Source organism: Notamacropus eugenii, chromosome 1, assembly GCF_028372415.1.
Source record: "Notamacropus eugenii isolate mMacEug1 chromosome 1, mMacEug1.pri_v2, whole genome shotgun sequence".
In the NCBI taxonomy this organism is placed as follows: domain Eukaryota; kingdom Metazoa; phylum Chordata; class Mammalia; order Diprotodontia; family Macropodidae; genus Notamacropus; species Notamacropus eugenii.
In genome coordinates, this window is record NC_092872.1 from 187,940,959 (window position 1) to 187,961,451 (window position 20,493).

Genomic DNA, 20,493 nt, shown 5'->3' on the forward strand with positions numbered 1-20,493 from the left:
CTCCTTTATGATTTCTAAGTTCTTCGAGACGGGTCGGGGCAGTTCTGGAGCCCCCCCTTGGCGGTCCCTGCTGGCTAGAGGCTCGGGAGCATTTTGTGACCTGTCCTAGCGCTCGGGGGAAGCGGGCAGTGCCCCCTTGGTTCTCTTCTCCGTACTCTCCGTTGTTTCTGCCCGGCCTGGTACGGCCCTGGGGTTTGGAATGAAGGGCTGCCCGTGGACGTTGAGTTAGCGTCCGTCTGGCGGATGACGGGAGGGAGCGGGGCACTTGAGGGCAGGGGCCGTGTCTTACACTGCTGCATCTCCCGGGGCTCCGGGCACGAGGCTCCCCCGAATGTTGCGTTAGTACCGGGGTTGGCGAAGGTGGTGAGGCTGGCTATTTCAGGCCCCGACGGCAGAGGGCAGCAGTTTATGAACACGTAAATCATTGGCTGGCTGGTGGAAGCTGGAAAGAGAACTTAGGGCGATGTTTATTTTGGGTCGAAGTTGAGGAGTCCCTCGAGTGCGGGGTTGGTGCCAGGAGAAGCCCGTCCAAGGCTTTCTATTCTTGTTAAAAGCGCTTCAGACTGGGGACGGGCTGCATCCACCAGTTCTGCCCGATCTTTATTGGCCCAGCAGTCATCGTTAGCGTGACTCCGGGTCAATTCTTGCCTGATCAGGATGACCTGCTGGCCTTTCCTTCGTGGCACCATCGATATTTGAAAGGCTGCGCTCTGTAGTGCAGTTGTGCCTTCATGAGCAGGTTAGCTGTAGACAAAACCCGAGCAATTTTCATCATTCTTATCATGCCTCAGATATCTTCACTGATTCAAACTTCCTCTGAAGTGGCAAGAGCCCTTAACAGGATGTCAGTATTAAGTTTGTACTCTGACAGTTATATCCCTGCTTGTTCAGCTATTATTTCTAAAAATAGTAAGGATCAAAACCATCAGAGTTTCTTTAAAGTCTGTGTTTTCTGTGTTAAAACATGTAAAGTGAGGAGAATGAAAGAATTCTGATTTTGTGATGGCAGTATTGCCTTCTAGAAGTAAACAGTGTAGTTGAAGAAGAGCTGGGCTTGGAGGGATGGAGACCCGACTTCAGTCCCAAATCTGACCATTACAAGGTATAGTGTATAACTTTGGAAAAGCCTTTAACCTCTTTGTGCCTCAGTTTCTGTACCTGTTAAAGTTTTTTAAAAGGATAATACGAGAGTATTTACCTCACAGCTTACAAAGGGAGTTGTAAGGAGGTATTTAAAGTATTTTGTAAATCTTAAGGTGCTATATAAAGGTTAGTTATTACATGTATGTATTAAGGCTGTCATTTTTCCCTTGCACAGCCCGAGCCTCTTACATACAGAGTTGGGAACTCACTAGACATTCCAATGCTTTTGGCTGATTTAAAGCTGCTTGCCTTATTTTCATTCTGCCCCGTCTTAAGGGCAGTGGTGAGTTCAGCCTAGAGATGGCCAACATTTTTCCTGTCCCCTACGTTACATTGTATACATCAGAACATTTTATGCCTTTTTGTTCATGTGATATTTTTTTGGTGGGATGAGAGTTAGTAATAATAGCAACGTAGCACTGTGAGGTTTGCAGGGCACTTTATATGTTATTTCATTTGATCCTCCCAACTGTATGAGGTCAGTGCTGTTTCCCCAGATGAGAAAACTGAGCCCTCGCTTTAGTTATTTTCCCAGGGTCATATAATTATATGTGTGTCTATGAGGCAGGATTCAAACTCAGGTCTTAATGACTCCAAGACCAACAGTAGTCTCTGTGCCATATAGCTGCCCCTAGAGTTAGTGTTTGAAATGAAAGTCTGCAGCAGTGCAAACTGCTTTCATAATAATGGCTAGCATTTGTAGAGCACTTTTAAGTTTTGCAAAATATTATCTCCTTTATCCTTACAACAATGGAAGATAGGTGCTCTCTCCATTTTACATCTGAGGAAATTGAGGTAGATGAGCAGTTAAGTGATTTGCCCAAGGTCACATAGCTAATAATTTGAGACCAATTTGAATTCAGATCTTACTGACTCCAGTTCTAGAACTCTATGTGCAAGGAACTGTGGCCAATCAGAAACGACCTCATATAGAAGTAGCAAATTGGAAAAGTATGTTGTGGATGAAGAAAGGTCAGAATTTTTTCATACAAAAGGCTAATCTATCCACATATAAGGCTATCTATTCAATTATATTTAAGTTGTGTGTATGAGCTATATATATTTTTTAAAAGTCAGGTAGGTATGTGCTGTTGGTTTACATCTCTGTGCAATAAAGAACAGGAAAAAAAACTTAGAGGTTTGAGATTGTAATCTAAGCTCTTGGTGTAATTAGCTGCTGCAGAAAAATTCACGCACAATACTAAAGATTAATTTGAATATCTCAGACATAATGGCTAGAATATGCAATATAGTAGGTTGAATCAAGTCCACGAGCTTTTATTAAATGTTCACTATATGCCTGGAACTACTTCCATTCTAATGGGGGAGATAACATGCAAACAACTATGTAAAAATAAGATATATAAAGCGCAAATTGGAGATAATCTCAGAGGGAAGCCACTAACATCTAGGGGAAAGCGGTGAAAGCAGAAAAAAATGCTTTCAAAAGGTAGGCTTATTGCTGAGATTTGAAGGCATCTAGGAGGCAGAGATTAGGCAGGAAAGCATTCAGGCTAAGTGGAACTAGGGAAAATGCATTTAGGGGAGAGGTGTGTCTTGTAAGAGGAACAGTATCACTGGATTATACAGTTATATGAAGGCTATGAGAAGACGGAAAAGGTGGGAAAGGGCCAGGTTTTGAAGGGCTTTAGGATTTTATTTTTGATCCTAGAGGTGATAGGAAGCCACTGGTGTGAATAAGGAAGATAACATTATCAGACCTGTGCTTCAAGAAAATCAGTTTGGCAGCTAGGTGGAAAATGAGGAGATTCTGGAGGCAGAAGGCTGTTTTCAGTGCTTCTTAAACTGTGGATCCTGACCCCATAGGGTGTCTCGAAAAGTTTGGCAACAGTAAAAGGTTTCTGAATAGGCAATGACAGAATCAAATGGGTAATGAATCTGGCTTCACTGAAGCCTTGGTTCTGAACTAAAGCATTCTCACTTTGTGCTGCATGTGCCCTCAGGCCACACAATAGCCCATGGAAAGGTGGTTGGGAGTGGAAAAGATTTAAGAAGCCCTGGGCAGTTGCACTAGTTGAGGTGTAAGGTGATGAAGATCTGCTTGTGAGTGGCCAGTCAGAAGAGAGAAGACTGTGGAGGAGAGATGTCAGTAAAGATTAAATACCTACCATATGTCCGGCACCATGCTAGGCTCTGAGGATACAAAAAGAGGCAGAAGGCTACCTTCCCTCAAGGTAGAAGGCAGAAACAACATGATGGATGTTGCAACAAATTGGGTTTGTGGGGGTTGAGAATGGAGTGAGACATCAAGGTTGATAACTAGTTTGGAACCTGGGTAACTTGTGGGATGGTGATAAGAATATTTGAAGAGAGTGGGAAGAAAAATAATGAATTTGTTTTTGGATATGTTGAGTTGAAGATGTTTATGGGACATTCATTTCAAGGTGTCCAGTAGGCAATTTGGAGGTGCAAGCCTGAAGGTCAGGAGATTAGGGCAGGACAAATCTATCTGATAATCATCTGCACTGAAATGATAATCGAAATGCATAGGAACTAATTCAGATCACCAAGCGAAATATTCTGGAGGGAGAAGATAAGGGGGACCTGGACTGGGTGGAGCTCTGTGGGGTAAGCCATAGTTAGTGGGAATAACCTGGATCAAGATTGAGCAAAGGACTGAGCTTTCTCAGGAAAGCCCAGCAGGATCATGAAACCCTAGACAGAAAAGAGTGTCAAGGAAAAAGAGGGTGATAGGCAGCGTCAGAAGCTGCAGAGAGGTCAAGAAAGGTGAGGGTCAAAAATGATTAGATTTGGAAAAAAAGACCATTGGTAACTTCTGAGAGAACAGTTTCAGCTGAATGATGATGTCTGAAACCAGACTGTAGAGAATTTAGAAGAGAGTGAGAGAAAAGGAAGTGGAGACAGCAACTGTAAATGACTTTCTGAAAGAGTATAGTTACAAAAAAGAGAAATTGAAAGCTAGTTGAAAGGATGAATCAAGTGAGGATTTTTAAAGGGTGGGGAGACATGGGCACATTTGTAGGCAGGAGGGAAACAGCCAAAAGACAGAGGTCGAAGATTTCTAAGGGAGTGGGAATAATAGAGGGGTACTCTGCTGAAGAAGATGGAATGGGATCATGTATGTAGAAGTGTTCCTTGATCTGCCTTTATTTGAGAGCGGTGAAAGAGTGGCTAACTAATGGGGAAATTATCTCAGTGGCATGAGATTAAGGAGGACTGTTGCTGAATGGCCTCATTTTTTTCAGTGAAGTTTGAGACAAAGTCTTCAGGTGAGAGGGAAGGGGAACTGTGAGAGGTTTGAAGAGAGGCAAAAAGATGGTAAATCAGTTATCGAGGTATAAAAGAATTGTGCTGCCACAGTGAAGGCCTAGCTGAGATTATGTACATAAATCTGTAGTAGGCCACTGGGTGTGGTGATTTTCTCCAGCTCCCTTCAGTTGTATATGAGCAAAGGCAGACAGATGATATATAAGGCTGGAATTTTGCAAGGGTATGTTCAGTGATACGATGTCTCAAGTGCAGAGGACAGTGTAGAGTTAAACTGTTTTACTAAGGGGTTCATTTAGGGAAAGGAGAAAAGTATATACACTGTAGGAATGATGGCTTGAGTAAGAACTGATGGAGTGCAAGTTTGAAAGGGGCGTTATTGTTATAGAGATCGCTTGACAAGTTTTAGGAAGTAATGTGGGAGAGTAGAAAATCACAAGTCTAAAAAAAGGAAACAAAGCACCCTGGAAAAATGCTGGGACAAACCAGGGTTGGCACAAAAGATGTAGGCAGAACTGGAGGCTGATGCAGTAGGCAGCAGCTGTTTGAAGATCAGAAAGGATGGCTTGTATTATGTGCAGAAAAATGAATGGCTTTGCCACATGCATGAGAGAATGGTCAGATTGATTCTACTGTGCCTTTTCCTCAGCTGTGGGAGTAAGTACTTTACCATTTTTTTCATGTGTATTTGGTATAGCTACCAGGGTGGAGAATGGAGGGTGGGGGGAATGGAAGGGGAATTGAAAATTTATATAGTGCTTAGCTTTACAAGTATCTCATTTGATCCTGAGATAAATTTAATCTTTGAAATAAATGAGTTATAGCTACCAGATTCTACTTTAGAAAGGTGGCCTCCTAAATAGAATTGATTACCTACGGATTACATGAATTCAGGAAACTCCATATTCCTTGAAAGTAGTTTCCCTCTCCCCCTCCTGAAAGCTTGTCTTAGAGCATACTGAAAGCGTAGTCTGAAAGCGTTCGTGCAATCCTCCATATACAGTGTGTACATAGCAATCTGACTTTCCAAGACTGTGTAATAGTCTTGACTTCCCCACATGTGGAGAGGAGAAAAGGAGGGGATAATTGCATGTCTAGATTTCTTGAAGTCGTATTTAGCCTTTTATCAACCTCTTCTGTAGAGCTGAATAGGTAAAACCAAGAAAAGGAGAAATTTTACCTATTGCACATAAGGAATCTCAATGCTCAAAATTTCCATTAGATGGCAGTGAAAATGCATAAAACTTTCTTGGTTTCATGTGGTACTACAGAAAAGGATTCTGGTAAGATTTCTGTATTACAAATCTTCCCTTAATGACATCAACAAAGGACTTGGTTTTAAATTATATTGTTTAGAAATGAAAACCTTAAATGCATTGTATACAACTCCTTTACTTATCAAAGATTCCATTTATGGTACTTTTTGAATATAATAATCTGGTCTTTGTTGTATACTTTGTATTTGTTGTTTCTCAAAATCTATACTATTCCTTCCAAATTGTCAGTTGCCAGAAGGCTGGGACTATCTGACTCAACCTTCCATAGGACTCAACACAAAACTATGTGGAAAATATTTTCATTTCATAACCATGACCATAAAACTATTAAGGTTAAGCAACTGACCTGCTGTGATTTGTAGGAAGATGCTTTTTACCTGTTGACACACCTATTACTGGTATCTCATCTGCCTACCTCTCCTTCAGTATCAGAATTTTAAAAGAGGTATATTAAACAAAACAGCCACTCTACTGTCCCAATCCAATATCTGAAGTTGTGCCTCCTTCAGTGTTTTTCTTAGATCAAAAGCTAATGGAAAAAAAATATCTCTGGATTTAGAGAAAAACATCTCTAACTCTGAGATTAATGATGTCATGCTCCTTCCAAATTGACATTTGATACATGGTTGATATACTTACAAGAGAATTTATGCCTAACAATCTCAGTTACAGTTAAATAGTCTCAGAGTATATGTCTAATGTTGTAGAATGTTCCAAACTCTTGCTGGCACTACTAGAAATTGTACCACATAAAAAGCAAAAGGTATTGGGATGAATTATAAAAAAGAATAATCAGCAATAGAAAGTGAAATTTTATGAAAATAAGCTTCTTGTGAACTGTAAGTATCCTATAAAGAAATTTTCTTTTCATTCATTTTTCTATTCTTGAGTTTTTGCTTCTGTTGATAATGTTCCAGTATTATCAATGTTCTGCTACAAAGAAAAAACATACTTTAGTGATTAGTGACAATGAGAATTTCGTTTGTCTAGAAAGAGTACTTATTATCTCAGAAGCTTTTTGATACTTTTACCAATTGATGAATCATCTATAGCACTTGTGTAAATGGTTCCAGCTTCCTTACAGGACAGTTAACAGGAACTGAGAGTTTAATATTTTGTAACACTTTCATATCAGATGTTCTGTGAACACCAAATTTGTACACTGGGTCCAGTATGTGCTGAAATACCTCTCCAATCTCAAGAAGAGATAGACATCTTTCACTAATGAATGAGAAGTGTTTATTAAGTGCTTATTTTGTGCCAAACATTGTGCTAAACATTGGGAATTCAGATACAAAAACAAAGACAGATTGCCCTCATGTAGTTTACATTCATTGGTCCTGAAAGAGGTGTTTGGATTTTTGCCCTATGGTTCCATTGACCAACCCTGCAAATTTCCAAATCAAAATATCCCTTCCTGGCCACTATTCCCTTAGATTTGTTTCTGTCTGTTAGAATGTAAAACGGAAACAAATCTAGAGGAATACTGACCAGAGAGGAATATTTTAATTTGGAAATTTGCAGTGATGGTGAATGGAACCATAGGGCAAAAATTCAAACATCCTTTCCAGGGTCAATTACAGTTGATTTATTTGTGGTTTCAGAACTGGAAATCAGGAAGGGGGAGGGTGATCACATTAGGTATATATAGTGACCAGTGAAAAGATGGTCTGAAGCCCGACCCTGAACTATTGAGCAATGAGGTCAGCATTCCGGACTGTGGAATCCCTACAATGGAAGTTCCTGGTATGAAAATGTTAAGTTCTTTGGGGTTGGTTTTGGAACCTGTCATCATGGAGTCTATGGCAAAGGAGGAAAATGAATCATGGCTGAAACTGAACCTTAGCATAATGGGTAACAGAAGGGAGCTCCCAAGTAGGAGTGAAGGCTGCTCATCTCCTAGTGCCCTTGATGCCATCTCTTCCCTCTGCTTCCATGAGGTTCTCTCTTTAGTCATCCCCTGTTTCTTGGTCATTTTCAATTATCTGCTGACTACTGCCTAGGAATTTTTGCCATGTCTCTACCATACTTAAAAACCTTTCATTTGACCCTATTATCCCCTCAAACTATAGACTTATCTCTCCTTTTATAGCCAAACTCCTAAAAAGCTATATATAGAATAAATAGGAAATGATTAACTGAGGGAAGGAGTTAGAATCCCAAGAGGCCACGAAAGGCTTTCTGTAAAAGTACTGATCTCCTTAGAAATGAGGGAGAATGTCCTGGCAGCCGTTAGATAACTAGGATGTGGACCATGTGATGTATTTAGGTAGAGTGAGGAAAGGAAGTTGCTGAGTGAGCAAGAACACCAGCTTTCCCTCTAGGACCAATTTATTGGACGTACATGAAAGAATATACCACCAGTACTGGAAAGGATGAATAGAAATGCATTGACTTCTGGGGGGAACCAGGACTCCATGAGTTCCAGAAGATTAAAGAAACATATCTAAGTGAAATTTTTCAAAGAATTAAAGACAATTTTAATGGTCAAAATAGAATATGCAGGCAGAACTAGATTGGAACATAAGAGATAGGCTGAGATAGATGGAGATGTGAGAGAATAGGAAGTGGAACAGTGAACACTCCAGCCCAGGGTGAACTTTCCCTCCTGTGAAATATTACAGTACTTACTGCCTATACTGGTCGTTAGGGACACCACACATACATATTTATATTTAACCATTTCATGTATGATTGCTTTGACTGCCCAGCTAAATTACAAGCTTCTTTAGAACAGGTTCTATGTCTTTTATTTCTTTGTATTCCTAAACAGGTGATTCACTATTAAGTTCCCTCTTCCCCTTTGTGCTTCTTCTCAAAACCTCTTACTATCATTTCTTCCCCTACCTCCCCCCTCATCTTTTTTCCTCCTTCTGGTCTCTGCTTAAGAGATAGTCTTTCTCCTAAACAAAGCTAACACCTCTGACACCTCTATTTGTACCCTTGATCCCATCTCCTATCTCTTGTGGCAGATTATATCCATGATACCCACCTGGGGGTGGGTCAAGGCTCAAGCTGTGCCTCCCTTGATATAGCTTTGTGGTGGTTATGTTAATTTGACTTTCTGGTCACTGAGGGGCATAAAAGGTTCCCACCTATATGGAATTGTTGCCTTTCAGACTTGGTTGATGCCAGAAGACCACAAAAGTCACTACCCCCTGTTCTGCTGAACAGGTGCATTTCCATTTGGAGACAAGGGATACTATACAGCAGCTAAGTGTTATTGTATCCATGTTGCATATCCATGCTACGTTAGGGCTATGTAAATCTGTTTTAAGTGCCTATAAGTGCCTCATTGCTACCCAGCATCAAATTTGAACTAATAGGGCACCAGGATTAGGCCAATCCCTATTCATCCATTTCTCTGCACTCAGTTTGTCCTCATCACTATTAGCTGAACTGTTGCAATAGACTTTTCGTTGGACTTACTGACGCATCTCTCCACCCTTCAATCTATCCTTCGTACTACTTTTAAAATGATTTTCCTAACCAATATGTTTGACCATGTCACTTTCAACTCAATAAATTCCAGTGGCTTTCTGTTTTCTCCACAATCAAACTCAGATCCCTTTGTTTGGCATTCAGAACCTTACATGACCTGATTTCAACCTCTCTTTTTAGCCTTCTCCAGTTCTCCCTTTCATGTGCCCTTTTCATGCTTTGGGGTCTGCTCAAACTGGTCATCTTTGTATTCTTCACATATCATACTTCATCTCCTGTCATCAGGCCTTTTGTATAGTCTTTCCCCTATTCCTATAATAGACTCCCTTTTTACTTCCACCTCTTAAGTTCCCTTCAACTCAATTACTACTTTCTACATGAAACCTAAATTTTCGACTGCCTTCCCCTCAAAATTAGCTTGTATATGTGAGGACTGGTTGAAATATGTCTAATGTTCTCTGTAGGGCTTCACATCTCTTACATAGGCATGTATACACCTACTTAATCTTTGAGGTGACTTGCTTATTCCAGCCTTTTCTCACACTGGCAAGTCTAGGTTTCTGGAGAAGGTTCTCTGTCATTTTCAGATTCTCTTGGGAACCTATGGATGATCCTGTTGAGGGGGAGTACAGTATTCTTACTCACCACCTTAGCTCTTGAGCTCCCACTGATTCATTGCTATGGTTCTACAGACCAGCCTCTCACAATAATGATATTTTAAAATCTTAAACATAGTCATTTACTTAACAGTCAAGCAAAAGAAATATTAACATCATAGGTACATATATTAAAGTAAATGCATGAATAGTACAGTACATCACAATCTGCACAGTAAACCTGGGCCATACTTTCCCACGAAGGCATCCTCTAACCATGGGGAAGAATGGGCACATATTTATATGGGTCTGACAGGCAAGCATATGAAGAAGGAAAACCATGTGATCAGTGTAATTTACAACTGAATTTTAGGCTTTGATGTGATTGGTGCATTCAGGAATATCTATACCACATAAAGCTTGTTGAGTCCTCACTGCTGTGCAGTTGGGCAGAGTCATATAAAAACATCAAATTTAAAAGCTCTTTCAACTTATTTTTACCTTTTGAGAAAGTATTGTCCCTTCATTTTAATAAGCACTTTCCTTTAAACCAGACAAATATAGAACTCATCAAGCTAGCTCTCTCTGCACAGTACATACCAGTCCATCCAGTACTTCTTCATCAGGATGCTTCATTGTCCATTTGGAACAGAGCTCACAGCAAACAGCTCAGTTTGGTTGTTTAAGACAAACAAGTTTAACTGGCTTTTCATTCACCAGGGTTCTGTGTCATCCAGTTAAATCTTAATATCAACAAAGCAGCTACAAAACCTTTCCTTATTCTCACTTGTGAGAGGCTTCACTACTCTTGAGCTCTAGGGAATGCTGAAAGAGTAATTGCTGGAGTGAAGCTCTTGTCCAATGAAGTTGAGTCTCTCTCAGGACCTGAATCAGGTAGTCAAAGCCTTCTTGTCAGGTGACCTGCTCCTTTTCTATTTAGTTCCAACAAAGCTGCTTTTTTGACCTGTTTTTTTCAATCTTGTTCAGCATCCTATCTCCTGTGTCTCCTGAACCTGAGTTGTTTTAAATCAGATCACTTACTCTGTATATACTCCATGACTTACCTTTGACTTAAAAGTTAAAAACCAAATTTCCCCTATGAAATCAGCACCATTTTAAAATCATATCTCAGACTCCAGAGTTATATGATCTTTGTTTCTTCCCTTCCTTCCTTGTCTTTCTTTCCTTTTTTCTTCCTTTCTTTTTCCATGGTCTTGAAACAGCAATATGCTGATAAGGTAATAGATCATAATGCCCTGCAATTCTAAACTTTCTACCTGGCCCTCCATTTCATTTTGTGTCATTTAAATTGTTTCTTTATACTCACATTTATTCAGTTTTTAATAGAGTTCTTTCTCTGTCTCTCTGTGTAATGAAAATCATTAATCTGCTCAAACAAGTGAGACATCATCCTAACTCTTTTACAAAGTGATTTTTGTTTATGTTTATACCATAGTGTACAAAACTGTTTGAATTACATCTAAACATTATTGCTTTATATGAATATTTTAGCAGTTTTTATTAAACCAAAGTTCTTTTTATACTCCTTTCAAGCACCAAAATGTTTATCCACAATAACAGCAATAGTTTATATCCCTTGCCATTTGATTTAAATATCTTTCTTCACACAAAAGAACTTTTCCAGAGTTAAACTATATTATATGAAAAGGGGACAATATTTTACATACTCATTTTGTATTTTTCATATATTTAGATATGTACATGCTGTACGTGTTTTCTCCCTCAATAGAATATAAGCTTTCTGAAAGCAGGAACTGTTTCATCTTTTGTCTTTGTATTCCCAGCATTCTGGCACATAGTAAGTGTTCAGTTAATGCTTATTGATTGATTGATTGATTCATAGAGGAAGTAAAACTTGAATTAGGACTTTGAAGGATAGACAGGATTTGGTAGGGATGGAAGAAAAAGACATTCCCAAGGGAAGGGGCACAGCATGAGCAAACGTACAAAGGTTGAAAAATATAGAACACTGAAGATTTACCTGTCACCTTTGTGCAAGAGTTATATGGATTTCTGTATGGTTCCAGTAAGTTTCCTATCTTTTTAAGGTTGTAGAATCTCCAGCTAGAAAAACTGAAATATGAGGACAATGAGTGTCTTTTCTCTTAGAGTCACAGTTAATTAAGTCCAAATAATAAAACTAGTGCTTTGCTAACTGTTGAAATCATGAGACCACACTTCCTCTTTAGGAACAAAAGGGGTTTGATTTGGGACTTTGATTTTTAAAATCAGAAACAGCAGGTGGAAAAACCCTATTAGATCACCAGGGCCCTGCCAGCTGTAGAAAGCATAGAAGACAATCTTCTGATTTAAAAAAAATTTTTTTAAATTCCTACTAAAAGTGAGCAACTACAAACACTATCAGATCCTGTCTAGCTACAGAAATGATTAAGAGGACAGTAAAAACAAACTGGAATATGGAGGAAGCTCTGATCTAAGTTTGTAAATTGGCTGACAATCAAATTAGAAGATTCAATTAGTGGAAGATCTATTATAAGGTTTCCTTTAGTTCAACTAAGAAGCATAAGGCTTGGGGGGGGGGGGGGTTGTTGATAATACTAGGTGAGTCATCAAATGCTGAATTACTCATCCAGGCCAAGATAAATGTCACCCAGTTTACTTTGATGGATTTACCCCATACATATAAATATGCGGACATATATTGATTTTTTTTTTACATGCCCCTGTTAGTCAGTGTTCTTGACATCTAATTTTCTGACGTCTGTATTTTTTGCTGTTGCTTCTGCCTGAGTTTTCCAGTGAATTCCAAAAGAGTCTCCCCTGTGTTGAGAGTTTGGCAGGAGGAAGAAAGAAGGATGGCAGGCTCTAAATGAGTTTTCAGTTTGTGATGCATGACTTGGGATATACATTCTGAAGTATTGCCTCTTCCAAGATTTGAGAGGCCTGTTTGTGTTAACAGTAAGATGAGTTCTCACTCTGTAAAAAATGAGTTCAGGGTTTTAACCCTGAGATCAAGAGTTCATTATGAATACCTTACTGTGCCAATTTAATTTACCTTGCTCACAGTCATGAATACATAATACTCTCTTCCCTGTTTTTGGCTTTCAGGTAGGAATCATAACAAACAGTTCTATAAGAGAGTGATTATCCACTGTGAGCTCTAGAAAGAAAGACTGGGCAAAACAGGATGGGACCATGGTTCTCTTGGTATACTGAGATACAAAGCAGTTATGCTAATTTATGGTCAAGCCAAGAATAGAATATGTTCTCCCAGTACCTAGCTCTTTACCTTGGCTAGATAGAACTTAGATACAACAAAAGGACAAGTAGGAATTATTCATGGAGAGTTGGGTCCTTTGAGAAAAAGGATAGAGACATTTTGAAGAGGAAAGAATTTGAGCTCATTATAGAACAACAGAACGAAGTGAACTGAGATCACATGATCATAAATTTAAAGTTGGAGAGAACCTCAGAGATCATCTCATAGAGAGGTGTCATACATGGGGGCAGCGTTCCCAAATGGGACCTACACCAGTTTAAATGTAATTGGGAACTATTTAACAACATAAAATACAATGGAGCATAGATAATGTTAATATGTGGTTTTCTAAGTCAATATGCAGCTTGTAAGGATTCTTCTGTACAGGTTTAGTGGCCCCTGTTTCTATTTGAATTTACACCATAGTCTAATGCAACCCTTTTATTTTGCAGGTGAGAAAATTAAGGCCCAGAGAAGTTTACTGACTTGCCCAAGATCATAGAAGTAGCAAGCAATTAAGGTAGTATTTGAACCCAGATCCTCTAAATCCAGATTCACCACACTTCACCACTGGTGATAAAAACCTATTAGGTTAGGCTTCTTCTCCCAGAGGATATACAGATAAAAGCAACTGATTAATATTTAGAAAAGCAGTCCCTGACTATTCATAAAAGGCTCTTTTTTTTCTACCTTGATATAAAATCCTTCAGCCCCTTAATATTCTTAGGTTAAGCAGAATCCATTTTGACCAAGTGGACAGAGTTTGTTTCCTGGGATTCAGATTTTTGAAAGGGAGAGAAAAGAAGTTGGGTTAATTATTCAGTGATAGAAGAAAGAGAACTGAGGCAATTTGCCTTTATGTTTATAAAGATAACAAACAGTGGATTGAAGAATTTGAAGGATAACCTTTCATGGAAATGGTAGGATCATAGATTTGGAACAGAAGTGGTATCAGAGGCCAGGTCTTAGTAGCAGGCCAGGGGGGGCCAGGATTGGGAATTTGGAAAGGCAACAAGGTGACTGGCAGCTACCTTACATCGATTACAAGGGAGCTGAAGTCTGGAAAAAGAAGACAAATAGAGCTATTACATTCAGGTAAAGAGTAAAGCCCAGCCCAGTAAAGCGGTGTGGTCCAGGAACATAGGCATGGAAACTGGAGAGCAAGGTTGCTATGTCTTGCCACATGGCATCAAGATACCTGCTGGATAGTACACATTGTACCGAGATAACCACTATTTGAGGAAAGTGCCCTTATACAAGGTTTCCAAAAACATTTAGTGCAGTTTGCAGCTATTAAAGCTTTAATGTTAAATGTCATATATGTTATATAATAATAAAGCTTCAGTAACTTAAAATTGAACCAAGATTTTTGGGACACCCTTTATAGTCCATCCCCGTGGCCAAAATTGTTCTTAGAATGTGAGCAGACCCGAATCTAAAGGTTTGTTGTTCTGTCATGTCTGTCATGACAGTCCTGACCCCATCTGGGTGTTGTCTTGGCAAGGATACTGCAGTGGTTTGCCATTTGCTTCTTCAGCTCATTTTATAGATGAGAAAATTGAAGTAAACAGAGTTAGGTGCCTTGTCCAGGGTCACACAGCTTGTAAGTATCTGAGACCAGATTCGAACTTAGGAAGATGAGCCTTTCTGACTCCAGGCCTGGCACTCTATCCAGTATACCGCCTAGCAGCCTTGGATCTAAAGGTAGAGACAAGTAATTAAAACTGATTGAAGCCGAAGAGTGATAGTAGAGGGAGTTAGGCAGTTCCTAAAAATAGATTTTGAAAATTGTAGGCTCATACCACAAATGTGCCCTGGTCTCCTGAAACGAGAAAGCAAGCGGAATCATATTATATACAATGTTCTCTTACTTCATTCTGGGCTGTTCTTGAAATGTTCCAGAGAAAGACAACAAGAATCATGGAAGGAAGGAAGAAAAGGAGACTGCCAAGAAGCACAGCAGTGTTCTTTAAGTGTGAAGAATGGAATATGTCCTGATGATACACAGGACCAAGAGAAACATGATTCATCGTAATAAGTCGTGTTAACTGACTACCAAGTAAGAACAGTATAATGTAGTGGAAAATGCATAGGACTCGAAGTCAGGGGACCTGGGTTCTAGTCCCAGCTCTGCTACTAACTAGCTATCTAACCGTGGGCAAATCACTTCATATCTTTGGGTCTCAGTTTCCTTCATTATAAAAAGAGGAGATTAGTGTAGATGAAATCTTAAAGTATCAGTCCTAAAAGTCTCAGTACCATCTCTTCTACTCAGAAGAAGAGCCATTCTTAAGCCTGGGTTGGGCTTTTGGCTTTGAGAACTGGCCCATTTTTGGTGCTCCCTTTTTTTGAAAAACTTAACAGTTTTAGCTGACATTTCCATGGCACTACTTGCAAAGCAGCTGTGAAGTTAATGATAGTACAAATAAAAAGCTGCTGGTAATTAGGCTGTTGGATAGTCAGGCATTATTGTAGGTTTTGTTTTTTTTTAATTCAATTAACTGAATAAGAAAATGCCATTGAGATAGACACCCTCCCCTCCTCCAGGATGATTCCAGCTGGGTGATAGCATATTAAGATCCTGTCCTATTAGGCAAAAATGCAGTTGATATATAGAAAGTTGCTTCTAAATGTTTTGTTGGACTCAAAAGGCTCCCAGAAGTTGTTGAAAGAGGAAAAAGAAACATTGCACAATAAGCTATAATAAGTGCTTTCTATACCTTTACTGAAATTGTCTTACCTTTCAATTAAAAGGTTTCTAATTCTGACACTCTGCCAGCTGCCACAACCACATTTACTCATGGCAGAAGGTATTTGATAACAATAATAGGGTGTTACCAGAAAAGACTTTATATCAATCAGTAATCCTATCTTCCAGATAAATAGTAGATAGATTGGTGGAGATTTTTTTCTTAGAACTTCTGTTTGCTTGCTGTTCCAATACCCATATTTAACTAAAGAGTTTGAAATTGGAAAGAGAAGGCATTTTTGATCCCTGAGAGAGACAGATAGGTGTTGAGCAGAAATTCATCACTGTTTTCTTCTGTGTGCCTTGAGAACTTTTGATCCTTGACTGTCCAGCCTATTCCCTCTGCTAACAAGAACCTGCAGGCACTGAAAGTAGCTTCTAAACTTCTGTTTATTATCATTTTTCAATCCTAGTTGTTGCATTTTCAGAATGCACAAATAGATTTGAAGGATGAAGCCAGATGTTCTTTGACTTTCACTAAGAAGTGATGGCCACAAAAGCTGGAAATGCAGGACTTAACATAATGGAAAGGGATCTATTTTTCTCTGACTGCAGGGCATTACTCACCTAACTCCCCCATATTCACAAGGAAAAGGGGAAAAAACAGCATGAACTGCCCAGGATGAGTCAGATTTCAATGGAACATCTTTGCTCAAAAAGCAGAAACTGCTTTTCATTTTATATTCTTAAACCTGGAAATACAATGCAAGAGCTATAATGTAATTCCCTGAGCTTCTCCCTCTTTCATGGTGGGTGGAAAAGGCATTTTTATTTTCTTCCACTCTAAAGAGTGAATGAAAGTAATACTCTTATAAATGGTTTTTGTCAGACAAAGGGTAGACAGAACAACCTACATAGACCATCTTTCCACTCAGCTACTATCCTTTTACTTGAACATAATTAAACTGCTAGGTACCTATTTTTTCCCCATCATCCCCTTTGTCTGCCTGCAGTTTCAACCCACATTTGAATGTTAAGGGGTGTGCTGGTAAATGTTTTAACAGCTGGCTCTCCAGAGGAAAAAATATATGCGTGACACACTTTAAAATTTCATCTACATTATTAACAGTATCACTTTCTTAAGTCTAGAGAGTTAATGAAACAATAACTTGTGATCTGATTTGTAGTATTTGCTGATTTCCAAGGTATGGATGCTCACTCTGAAAAATGGTGCTCAGGATCCAGCTCAAACTGACTGCAGTACACTCCTGTACCCATCCATTCCAGTAGCTTTCATGTTTGTGGCAGTTTCCTAATGGGCTCTCCATCAATGAGATTATATAACCTTTTATGATAGTATTGTATTTTGTAACCTCTATAGAGGATGATTTCAATTTGGTTTCCTTTGTGTTCAGATATGGACTCACAATATCCATCTAGATGGGGTAGGCCATCTTGTCAAACTTCAGCTTAAAACAAGAAATCTTATGTCACGATACATAGAAGAGTATTAGGGGTCAAGTGAGTGGTAGAGATTAATCTGTAGGAGTTCAGAGATCTCCTTGGGCTAGAGTAATAAGGATTTTTTGTTTGGGGATTTTTTTTCATTTTCTGGAATCTGTGTCCTAAATGTGCTTCTCTCTGGTTAATTAAAATTGGTATTATATAGTTTTTGATTAGGGGTTTTTTTCAACTTGCAAAGAGAGTGGGCACTGAGCACCAGTGAAGAGATGACTAACAAGGTAATCACTATGTGATTATAGTGTGGGCTGCCAGGTCTGGCTCAGCCCTTGTGTTGTCTCTCCTTTTATCCAGACTCTACACCAAAATAATTCTGTTAATGATAGCTAGATTGCCTGCTTCATTTGTCACATTGCTACAAACCACACGAAAGATACCCTTTGTATTCAAAAGCAGGAACCAATTTGAATCCTTGTACAATTAGTATAGTTTGGGGCTGCTTTCTTTCTATCTCCTCTCCTGTCCTTTTGTCCTTTGTCAAACATTTCTTATGTAAGTCAAATCAGTATTTCTGTAATACAGGAGAGCAGTGTCTCTTTGCATTTCTCACTCTAATGATTGAAGGCTGGGCAATATAGGAAGTTGGAGTGAGTCAGGAAAGATTTATCTTTTTCAATTCTGTATGTGGCTTCTATATGCTAATCTGTGAATATACTGGAAGGCAAATCAGGAAAAAGAGAAAGATTTTTTTTCAGAGCAAGACATATTTTAGTTAAGTTAACAAATAAATATGTAAGTCAACAAGCATTCATTAAGCACCTACTATGTACCAAGCACTGCAGTAAGTGGTAGTGATACAAAAAAGGCAAAAGAAAGTCTCTGCCTTCAGGGAGCTCACAGAGTGATGGAGGAGACAGCATTCAAACGATCCTGTACAAACAAAATACATACAAAACAAGTTGGAAACAATCTCAGAGGGAAGGCACTACGTGCATTGAGAGAGACCAAGAAAGGTGTGTTGTAGAAGATGGTATTCTAACTGAAATACAAAGAAAGCCAGAGAAGATGTGGAGATGAGGAGGAGGAGAATTCCAGGCCTAGTAGATAGCTATTGGAACTGTACAGAATTGGGAGATAGAGTTTCTTGTGTGAGGAAAAGGAAAATAACTCACATTTATGTGGTGCTTTACAATTCCTAACTTCTTTTATTTTTTTTAAGTTTAAGTTTTCAGCATTCATTTCCACAAAATTTTGAGTTCCAACTTTTTTCCCCATCTCTCCACTCCCCCCACCCCAAAACGCCTTGCATTCTGATTGCCCCTTCCACAAATGTGCCCTTCCTTCTAACATCCCTCCCTTCCCTTATCCTCATCTTCTCTCTTGTCCTGTAGGGCAAGATAAATTTCTATACCCCATTACCTGTATTTCTTATTTCTCAGTTGTACACAAAAACAATTCTCAACATTTGTTCCTAGAACTTTGAGTTCCAACTTCTCTTCCTTCCTCCCTCCCCACTCATCCCCACTGAGAAGGCAACAATTCAATATAGACTATATATGTGTAGTTTGCAAATGACTTCCATAATAATCATGTTGTGTAAGACTAACTATATGTCCCTCCATCCTATACTGCCCCACATTTCTTCTATTCTCTCTTTTGACCTTGTCCCTCCCCAAAAGTGTTTACTTCTAATTGCTCCCTCCTCCCATTTGCCCTCCCTTGCATCATACCTCCTACCCGCTTATACCCTTCTCCCCTACTTTCCTGAAGTGTAAGATAGATTTTCATACCAAGTTGAGTGTGCCTGTTATTCCTTCCTTGAGCCAAATGTGAGGAGAGTAAGCTTCACTTTTTTTCTTTCACCTCCCCTCTTTTCCCTTCCATTGGAAAAGCTTTTTCTTGCTTCTTTATGAGAGATAATTTGCCCCATTCCATTTCTCCCTTTTTCGATACCTAACAAGCTAACCCCAGGGTTGATCGGGGAAACAAAAAACAAAAGCCTGCTTTTAGCCTAGACACACATCAGCTCAACTTAAAGATCTGTACCTTCTGACTGAAAGAACCAAAAGCTACAACACTCAGCCAACATCATGAATCGGAAAAAGCAGACGAAAAGTGAAAAAACCATAGAATCTTTCTATGGGGATAAGGACCAAAACACAAACACCAAAGAGGTTAGAGCTGAGACTGTACTTCCATCTGAAACCTCAGATGGGACTATGAATTTCTCGCAAGCACAACTAGATTACCTGGAACGTCTGAAGAAGGATATAAAAGAAAAACTGGCCAATGATTTTAAAACTATAAAAAAAGAATTCACTGATGAGAACATCACCCTGAAAAAGAAAATTGAAGAAATGGAAAAGGAAGTTCAAAAATTAACTGGAGAGAATAATTCCCTAAAAGGAAGAGCTACTCAAATGGAAAAGGAAACCCAAAACCTAATTGGGAAAATTGATCAGATGGAAAAGGAAACCCAAAACCTAACTGGGAAAATTGGTCGAATGGAAAAAGAAGTACAAAAATTAAATGGAGAAAATAGCTCCTTAAAGGGAAAAATTGGTCAGATGGAAAAGGAGATGGAAAAGCTAACTGAAGAAAACACTACGATGAAGATTAGAATTGGGCAAGTAGAAACTAATGACTCAATGAATCAGTCAAACAAAATCTAAAGAATGAAAAGATAGAAGAAAATGTAAAATATTTAATTGGAAAAACAACTGACCTGGAAAATAGATCCAGGAGAGAAAATCTAAGAATTATTGGCCTGCCAGAAACCCATGATGAAGAAAAGAGTCTGGACAGTATCTTCCAGGAAATCATCAAGGAAAACTGTCCAGAAGTACTAGACTCAGAGGGCAAAATAGTCATCGAAAGAATCCACCGTTGCCCTCCCGAAAGGGATCCCAAACTCAAAACCCCAAGAAATATAGTTGCCAAATTCCAGAGCTATCAAATGAAGGAGAAAATACTACAAGCAGCCAGAAAGAAACAATTCAAATATCAAGGACACACAGTCAGGATCACACAGGACCTTGCAGCTTCTACATTAAAAGATCAAAAGAATTGGAACCCAATATTCCGTAAGGCAAAGGAGTTGGGACTTCAACCAAGGATCAACTACCCAGCAAAGTTCAGCATAACATTTCAGGCAAGGAGAAAGTCATTCAACGAAATAAGGGATTTCCAGAGCTTCCTGACCAAAACACCAGAACTCAATAGACAATTTGATCTTCAAATGCAGGTCTCCAGAGAATCATAAAAAGGTAAACAGAGGGGAAAAAACAAAAACAAAAACTTGCTACTCAATTAGGGCAAACTGTTTACCTCCCTATAAGGGAAGATGATACCTGTTAATCTTGAGAACTGTGCAGCTATTATGATAAAAGGGATATA

General features: G+C 39.1%; 1 long non-coding RNA gene across 1 annotated transcript in view; it reads left to right on the forward strand.

The window, feature by feature from the left end:
• The first annotated feature begins 1,022 nt into the window (after positions 1–1,022).
• The window catches only part of LOC140512754 (uncharacterized), a 36,796-nt gene continuing 17,325 nt past the window's right edge, over positions 1,023–20,493 (forward strand). Inside the window, exons 1-2 of the long non-coding RNA XR_011969898.1 lie at positions 1,023–13,467; positions 14,850–15,006. This is a non-coding gene — a long non-coding RNA (uncharacterized lncRNA). The remainder of the gene's footprint in view (positions 13,468–14,849; positions 15,007–20,493) is intronic.